Source organism: Olea europaea, unplaced genomic scaffold (genome assembly GCF_002742605.1).
Source record: "Olea europaea var. sylvestris unplaced genomic scaffold, O_europaea_v1 scaffold3491, whole genome shotgun sequence".
NCBI lineage: Eukaryota > Viridiplantae > Streptophyta > Magnoliopsida > Lamiales > Oleaceae > Olea > Olea europaea.
The window spans coordinates 1-7,898 of record NW_019254020.1 but is presented as its reverse complement, the minus strand read 5'-3'; the positions used below and the strand labels follow the sequence as shown (position 1 = coordinate 7,898).

Below are 7,898 nucleotides of genomic sequence, written 5' to 3'. Positions count from 1 at the left end.
CCCCCTTAAACCCTAAAGGGCCTGAAGTCAACCCCCCACTGCCCCATGGCACCAGTGGCGAGCCAAGCAAATGCACTCCTCTCAGCCCTGTCACGGAGGCGATTCAACATACGCTCAATATGAGGCCGTCGTATCGGCTTCGCGCCATATACGTCATCTGCTCCCTCCACTGCCGCGGAAATTGACACGCCCTTAGTCGGAACCAAAATTCTCGAAACATTCAGTGAAGAATTCGAAATTGGATCACGTAAAATTACACTAGAAACAGGTAAAATGGCGCGTTTTGCAAACGGCGCGGTTGTTTTGGCAATGGAAGAGACCAGAGTACTTTCCACTGTGGCCTCTGCTAAAGGCGACAGCGTCCGTGATTTTTTGCCCCTCACTGTATGTATAACAAAGAATTAACTTTTCTACAGTTCTCATCTGAAAATTTCGATTTGCATAACATAGTTTCTGTATTATTTCCTATGAAGGTTCCAGAGTCTTAATTTTGAATTATATATTAGAAATGCGGGCAAATTTTTCAGTGGAAACAAATGGGAGACTACTATAGGGAGTATATTTAACATATGAGAAAATTCGTTGGGATAAGATTTTTATAGATTTCTTCAGAACTCTGCTTTTTCTATTAGTGACAAAGCTTTCGTGAAATAATAACTGGGATTGAAGTTAAATTATGTTGTTGTGGGCTGTGATGTGATTCATAACATTTTCATTTTGTAAGGTTGAGTACCAAGAGAAACAGTTTGCTCAAGGTGTTATTCCAGGCACGTTCATGAGGGAGGGTGCTCCAAAAGAACGGGAACTTTTATGTGGTCGTCTCATTGATTGACCCATCAGACCACTTTCCCCCCAGGATTCTACCATGAGGTCCAGGTACAATGAGACAGTAAATTGATGCCAAGCTGTTTTCTGTTGAACCTGCTGTACTATTTTTTTTTTCAGCTTAGTACTCCCTGTAGGTCATAGCAAGTGTTCTTTCTTCTGATGGGAAACAAGATCCAGATGTAGTGGCTGCTAATGCAACATCTGCTGCCCGAATGTTATCAGATATTCCATGGGGAGGTCCTCTTGGGATAATACGAATTGGGAGGATTTCCGGTCAATTTATTGTCAATCCTAGCATGGATGAGGTAATTCTAACATCTGTATGCTATTGCGAAAATTGTTCCTTCGTTTCACTAATTTGGGGAGAGTATAAGCAGATCATTTACTTCTCGAAATAACTAACATTTGGCATGTCAAGTATCTAGAAGCCAAAATTTCCTTTTCATCCGAATTGCTTTCCAGGAGTTTTTGAAGACAGCTTCTTATTTTAGTAGATCACTAATTCTTGACATATATAATCAAAGGCGTTTGGCCACGTGCATCCAAGGCCTCTGGTTGGTGGGTGCAACTATTTATGGCTTTATAGGAAAAAAGGAGAAATCCTAACAATTTAATTCATAATGAACAAAAATAATTTCACTGACAATGTGAGAAAATTTTCCTCTCAGCAAGGAAGACTAGAAAATGATTAGTGTTAATTAGGATAATTGTCTTTTAATAAAAAATAAAAATAAAAATAAAAATTCAAAAGTCCATTAGACAGATTCCGTGAGTTGGAGAGCTGCTACAAAACCAATAGGCTGAGGATGTAAATGTCAAACCTGTTTGCTACTAAGGAACTAGGTTGGGGACTTATGCTGCAATTTTCCCTAAAAAATAACTTGACTATGCATATGGAACAAATCTCATGTTTAAAATTTTAGAGATCAATTCCATGTTTATTTGCCCTCACAGTTCAATGTTGAGAAAAGAAAGGTACTATTTAGGAAAATGGACCAAATTTTGAGTAATTTTAGGAGGTTCAACTGTCAACCTCCTAGGGCTTTGGCTGTTGGAGCCTGAACCATTCTGAGAACTTAACCAGACCCATTGGTTGACTCATTATTATTGGAATTCTAAAAGAACTAGAGTTTTATGGTAAAAACTAAAAGCGTTCTTATAGGAAATTTTGTAATTAATATTACTAGAATGAGAGAGTTCATTGATTATAGAAACAAAGTAGAAATGGAAACAGAAATTAAAGAAGGAACCGATAAGGAAGAAGCTAACTAAGCTAGGTGCTCTCATATGAGTGAGAAATTGAAAAAGGAGGCCGAAAGGGAAAATTGATTAAACTAGATGCTCCGATTCGAGTTATCTTGGCCTGTTTGCTCAATCTTGTAAATTTTATCTTAGAATCCTTTTAAAAATGTTGGGGTCTCATATATTCAATACAACACATGCTATAAAATAAGTTGTGATGTTGTTCGCTCTGATTTATAAGCACATTCGTTTTGGATGTTGTGCAGCTTAGCCTAAGTGATCTCAACTTGGTGTATGCATGCACAAGGGACAAAACATTAATGATAGATGTGCTAGCACGTGAAATTTCAGAAAAAGACTTGGAAGCTGCACTAAGACTAGCTCATCCGGAGGTGAGTTTGTTCTGTCTTCATTGACACTGCACTCCCTGCAGTTATTTTACAATGCTTATCTTTGATACTTTTTAGGCTATTAAATATCTCGAGCCTCAAATAAGGCTGGCAGCAAAAGCTGGCAAGCAGAAAAAGGAATATAAATTGTCTATGGTAACAGAGAAAAAATATGACAAAATCAGGAGTTTGTCTGAAGCTCCTATAGAAGCTGTCTTCACAGACCCTACATATGGCAAGGTGCGCTCCATAGATGCAATAACATTTATAGAGGGATTTGTGCTGTTCTCTACTCATAACTCCTGATACTTTTGTCCTCTGTGTTCAGTTTGAACGTGGAGAAGCATTGGACAGAATTACTCAGGATGTGAAAAAAGAACTAGAGCAAGAATGTGATGAAGAAGGTCTGAAGTTTTTATCGAAGACAGTTGATACAGTGTGGAAACAGGTTAGGGCATGAGTGTGAAATTAGGCCCCCCACCGCCCAGAAAAAAATCTCCATGTAGACCCATGAACCAATTCCTTAAAATGAAAAAAGAGAAGGATTCCAACGAAAATGTACGAATTTTTGTTCTAGGTCAAACTCAGTAAAATACAGCTAATTTGAAATTTTAGAAATAAAAAAGAATATTGGTTTCTCAATGATATAATGCAAATGCTTGTTGAAGGCAAAAGTGATGAGAGGGTCAATGAAAATAAGGGTTCTGAGATATCTTTTTCTTCAATTAGATATGTTCTCTTGATTTTGTTTTGTACCTCTCATTAGGTTTGTCAGTTCTTAAGTTTCTGAAAATGTCAGGTTATTCGTCGAAGGATAATTGGTGAAGGACGTAGGGTTGATGGAAGATGTCTTGATGAAGTTCGGCCTCTATATTGTGAAGCTGGTAATTTAACCATATTACATGGATCATCACTTTTTTCCCGTGGAGATACTCAGGTTAGTATACTAGTATTTACCATTTTGTTGAAAGAGACAAATCGTCATTCAAAAATATGATTTGGTTATTCGTCGAAGGATAATTGGTGAAGGACGTAGGGTTGATGGAAGATGTCTTGATGAAGTTCGGCCTCTATATTGTGAAGCGGGTAATTTAACCATATTACATGGATCATCACTTTTTTCCCGTGGAGATACTCAGGTTAGTATACTAGTATTTACCATTTTGTTGAAAGAGACAAATCGTCATTCAAAAATATGATTTAAAAAAAAAAAAAAAAATCTCCTTTTTTGGGCACCTCTTTTCCTAATCATTTCCAGAATGATATTGTATGCCAGGTTCTTTGTACTGTAACCCTTGGAGCACCTGGAGAAGCTCAACATTTGGATTCTCTGGTTGGTCCTCCAACGAAGCGTTTCATGCTTCATTATAGTTTTCCACCGTTTTGCATCAATGAAGTTGGTAAAAGAGTCGGCCTAAATAGACGTGAAGTTGGGCATGGTAAGCTACTGGGATACTTGTGACAGCAAAAAGCATCTTACGTATATATAATGCACTGCTGTAGTTTTGAGTTGGCATTAAGTGTCCTTTTTTTTTTTTTTAATCTTTGACTGATTGCAAACTTTGAATTTTATACATCTTTCTGTATATAGACTGCTCTAGTTTTGTGTTGGCATCAAGTTTATTCTTTTTATCTTTGACTTATTGCAGACTTTGATTTTTATTTGTCTTTCTCACTGCTTACCCAGCCTCAAATTTATAATTATTTTTGCAATGACAGCAAAGCAATTTTTGCATGATGTGACCTTAGTATGTAGACACTCCTTTTTACAATGCTATACACAATATTTTAGTGCATATATTACTTGTTTAGATACTTTTAATTGTAAATTTACAATTTTGGACCATTTCTTTAAGCTTACTGCTAATTGCGGACAATTTTACTTAATTGCTTCTTTTAGATGCTTTTGCTTTTGATTGTAAAGCTTAGTCTAATAGATTTTCTGTTGAGCTATTAGAATCTTCCCTTACATGTTCCTCCCACACTGTGCTTCATTCAATTGAATAACTAATATATTAAGTTACGACACGAGGTGGGGGGTAATTGTCATGAAATTTTGGTGGATGTCCAATTTATCAAGAATGTACGAGTTTTGCGGGAATTGATGAATATTGAAGTGCAATGCATCACTTTAATGTTTAGGCATCTCACAACATGTTTTCACTCAGCGATTCTTTTCAGCTGGTGGCTATTAATGAGAACGCCATTGGCAACGTCCTTACCACCTGGACGCCTGCATATCTATCCCTACTCATAGTTTTAGTTTATCCGTTTTCTTACAAGATTTCTGTCCTCAGATATATTACTATATATTCTAATCAAAAGGGAGCTGCTGATATATCCACCAGCACAAGATTTTTTGGACTGGTGAGAAGCCGCCTCATTCTTATAGGTTTTGTCAGCCTTTACTGTTGTTTTGGTTGTCAGTTGATTCCTCATCCTGTTGCTTGAACATTGAGGGCTTCTGTCTTAAAGAATGCCTGGAGTGCAAACAGTTTGCTATTAGATTTTCTTGCGTTATGTTGAATCACTTGATCTAAAAGTGTTAGAGAGGGCCACATATATATAGTTTTAGTATTGTCTTCAATGTGCTTCCTCACATATAGGCATGAGCAATTTCATTAAATGGATGGTGGCGAGACTTAAACTCATGATCTTTGATTTTATGTTGAGCCACTTGTTCTAAAAGCTTAAGCTATTAGAGAGCGTCACATTAACATCGTTTAAATCTTATCTTAAACACTTTTCATATACATGTATAAAAATGCATAATCTTTCCCATTATCTGGTATATAATTTTAAGTGGATTGGTTGATACTGAATCTTTACTTAACAGGTACTCTTGCTGAGAAAGCTCTGCTTGCTGTGTTACCTCCTGAAGAGGATTGTCCTTACGCGGTTCGTATCAATGCAGAAGTCATGGCATCTGATGGGTCAACATCAATGGCATCCGTCTGTGCAGGTTTCTATTTTACAGACTGCATTCTTATTTAGAAGTTTCTACTATCCGCGCAAATTCTGTTCAGGAATTTCACTTGCTGAGTGGCGAATTTGATCTCTTCTTAGTGGGCATTACATCTTTGCCGCTTTTTCATGAAAGTGTTTCCAGCACTTAGCTTCACCTACCTATGAATATTTCCCTGCAAAGATTACATTCAGAAGGACATGACATGTATCTTATTATACAGGCAGCATGGCCTTGTTGGATGCTGGCATTCCATTGAGAGAACATGTGGCCGGTTTGTCAGTGGGCCTTGTTAGTGAAGTCGATCCATCTACTGGTGAAATCACAGACTATCGAATCTTGACTGATAGTTTGGTGAGGACTTTTTTGGCTTGCATTAGTATTCTCGTTTTGTGAAACACAGCAGAGATGTCCTTTGTTTTCTCCTGGTTTCAAATGACTACCATACAAGCTATTTTTGGTCCTCCACCCCAAGCCTGAGATTTAGGAGAAAAGGTTGAGCATTTATGTTGTGAATGGTTGGCCTTTCTGAGGTGGTTTATTTCATATTGGGCAATGTCTGGGCTTAAGAATTTTGAACGCAAAAAAATTTAAGAAAAAGGTAGAGGAGGTTGAAGAAAGAAAATATAATACGAAAGGAAGCAAAAGCAATACATTGTCTTTTTTTCTATTCTGAGAAAGTTTTGGTTGCTTGGCCATTGGGCTTGTAATTTATTTACATTCTTAGTGTGTCTATCATGTGATCTTGGACGTTTAATTTCTTCATGGTTTCCATAGATATACATTGTTTTGAATCTCTGACCTCACTCCCTATATAATTTTGGNTTTTTCCCAAAATAATGTGGCTCAAACAAGGGCTTAATGTGTATTGTCATTAACAATTAATATTATTTAGGGCTATATTAGGAATATGTAAGAAAAATTTATATTTCCAGCTATATTGTTTATATTTTCCTAATCTGTGTGAAAATGGAAACAAGTCTCTCTCTATGGGATGGAGGTAGTATATCGTAAGCTTTTTGACAGTGAGTTATGCTGCAAGTGCGCGAATTTCAGTGAGTGATGGTTCGCTCACCTTGGTTGCAAAAAATCAATTAGTGTTGGAGAAAGTGATGGAAAAGGTATTCTTTGTATCTTCCTATTGTATTTTGTTCACGCATATTTTCTTGATTGAAATTCAAGATGTTCCCTTTCTTTATGGTCAACCAAGTTCATCTCGTGCCACTGATATATGGTTGTGTTTTGAAATTTTGGTACTGTGTTGAGAGTTTTGTCATTTCAGCATGGTGTAGACCACATCTTTTGAATATGGTAGATTAACAGGAAACACTGTGCTTCTTGAAGCCATAAAGTGTTTCTTTCGTAATGCTACTGCCCGTAGGTCCAGGACATTGCTATCCATGGATTTATATTGTTGTACAAGATACCTTTATGTTTGTATTCATGCATGCAGATGCATGTATAATATGAGAATAATACCACTTGTACATAAGGAGTTACTGAAAGTTTTACAGATAGATGAAATGTCAAGAAGAGAGTTGAAAACCCTTTTTTTTTTTTTTAAAGAAATTCTGACCCAATCATATCTCACAACATTATATTTATATAAACAAGTCTATAAGTGGTGATGTACATGTTGCATAATTGATAATATTATATGTATGTACAGTTCCAAAATTATATTTATCTCTTACCTGATTCAGATTAGTCTGCTCAAATACTTACATTTTTGTTTACCTTGTTTTAGTAAGTAATATATTATATGAAGCTTTGGTTAATATTTATTTAATGGTTTTAAAACTCCTAATGCACTTTTTTGAAGACACACCCCTTCATATTATGTAGCATAATAAGGTTATGAGTCCAGCATCTACTGAATTTTATCTGGTCTTAGTGTTGAGGAATCAGACATAATCATTTCTGTTGCTTTTCTCGATAACAAATTGGAACTTAATAGAAACATACATAAATAATATTTAAGCTTTTATCTAGGGTTGTATATTGCTTTCTTCTCCATGTACTATGCAATGATTTACTTTCTCAACCAGTGTTTTTTATCATTACTGCCACCTCTCACAATTAGTTCTGTTGATTTTTGTACTAAGAGCCATTTTGCTTGTGAGAGATCAAAATGACATGTGCTTCTTTTTTAAACCCTAGAGATGGTCATATGAGAGATGTCATGCATGATTGCATGTAATGTGAAGTTCATTCCAGCATTATGATTTTCTGCCAACTCTAATGTTTAGGCCCATATTTCCTCTATATTTATGCTAGATTCTTATTTTACATGTGTTTATTTCACCTTAGTCAACAAGAAGAAATTTATTTTTCATAACTTGACTTTCCATCGCATTTTCTTTCTTCGGATTAATTTAATAGTAGGTCGTGAGATTGAAAAGGGAGGGATTTACAAAGGCATTGTTACTTCAATCAAAGAATATGGTGCTTTCGCTGACTTCAATGGAGGCCAA

The 7,898-nt window shown here is 36.1% G+C and overlaps 1 pseudogene; it reads left to right on the top strand.

Annotated features, from left to right (window-relative positions):
* Positions 1 to 6: 6 nt before the first annotated feature.
* Positions 7 to 6,216, top strand: LOC111386300 (annotated as a pseudogene).
* Positions 6,217 to 7,898: the final 1,682 nt, after the last annotated feature.